Genomic DNA, 1,581 nt, shown 5'->3' on the forward strand with positions numbered 1-1,581 from the left:
CAACGAAGAACCATATAAACACCTAGATGAATTTCTTGAGATTTGCACCACTATCAAGATTCAGAACTTTACTGAAGATGCTCTAAAACTTAGATTATTCCCTTTCTCCCTTAAAGATAGAGCCAAACAATGGCTGAATTCTTTAGAAGCTAACTCGATTCGTTCTTGGGATCAAATGCAACAAGAATTCCTTAAAAAATACTTTCCCATAGGAAGAACGAACCAGTTTAGACGTGCCATTACAAGCTTCTTCCAAACCGAGGGAGAAGAATTTCATGAAACTTGGAAGAGATTTCGGGACCTAATTCGTAAATGCCCTCATCATCAAATACCTAAGTGGCAGCTAGTGCAATATTTCTATGACGGATTGACTGAACGAAACTGTCAGATGATTGATGCCGCATGCGGGGGGACTTTCATGCTTCAAAATGAGCATGAAGCATGGCAATTATTTGAAAATCTTAATGAAAACTCCCTCCACCATGCTTCTTGTTCTCGTCAAGCACCCCCGAATTCTCAAAGAAAAGGGACCATTTGTGAAATAAGTCATTCTATGGACCTGTCTAGCAAGGTAAATGCATTATCCCATAAGATTGACCAACTGATGATAGGTGGGCATTACATGAACTCTTCCCAAGCACAAGTGTGTACTATCTGTTCTAGCCCATCCCACCCTATTCATGAGTGCCCTTCAGTGCCCCAATTTTCCGAACTCATGCAAGAACACATCAATGCTGCTCAAACACAGCCTAGACCGGGTACTGACCCATTTTTCAATACATATAACTCGGGATGGCAAAATCATCCAAACTTTTCTTGGAAGCAGCAAGCTTCGAACACAGCCCAACCCTATTCCCAAAATTTTCAAAATCCTCAGAATTTTCAAACCCCACAAAATATGCATCCCTACCGTCCCTCGATTCAATTTTAACACACTCCTCCTCCACCCCAAAGAAACATAGCCTTTGAGGAGAAAGTGTTGAACGCCCTTCAAGGTTTGGAAACCATTACACAATTGGTGCACTCTCACACACAATCCATCGTCAAGCTAGAATCCCAAATGGGGCAACTAGCTAATGCACTGAACAAGCGAGAGGAAGAAAAGCTTCCAAGCCAACCACTAAGTAATCCTAGGGGACAATACATGGCTCAAGAAAATCAATTAAATGCAATTCATCATGAACAAGCCAATGCTTTGACTACCCTAAGGAGTGGATGTGTAGTAGATAATAAGATTGGGGAGGACAATAATAAGGAAGGTGAAGAAGAGGATAGAAATGTGTCAAATGAAAATCTAAAACCTTCTTCTTCTTCTTTAGCTAGTCCACCTTCTGCCAAAACTCATATCCCAAAGGCCCCATTTCCTGAAGCTCTTAATTCATCCTCTCCCTTTGGCAAAAAAGGAACTTCACTAGAGGGAATGATGGAGATTTTCAAACAAGTGAAAATCAACCTTCCGCTTCTTGATGCTATTAGACAAGTTCTCTTCTATGCCAAATTTCTCAAAGACCTTTGTACACAAAAGCGAAAATCTAGGACACATGTGCCTAAAAAGGTCTTCCTAACTGAGCAAGTGAGTTC

General features: G+C 40.9%; 1 non-coding gene across 1 annotated transcript; it reads right to left on the minus strand.

Moving 5' to 3' along the window:
- Positions 1 to 224: 224 nt before the first annotated feature.
- On the minus strand, positions 225 to 330 carry LOC120106502. The gene has a single exon (XR_005508644.1). It is a non-coding gene; the product is annotated as a small nucleolar RNA R71 (small nucleolar RNA).
- Between the last annotated feature and the right edge of the window lie 1,251 nt (positions 331 to 1,581).

The sequence above is a fragment of the Phoenix dactylifera genome, unplaced genomic scaffold (assembly GCF_009389715.1).
Source record: "Phoenix dactylifera cultivar Barhee BC4 unplaced genomic scaffold, palm_55x_up_171113_PBpolish2nd_filt_p 000547F, whole genome shotgun sequence".
Taxonomy (NCBI): domain Eukaryota; kingdom Viridiplantae; phylum Streptophyta; class Magnoliopsida; order Arecales; family Arecaceae; genus Phoenix; species Phoenix dactylifera.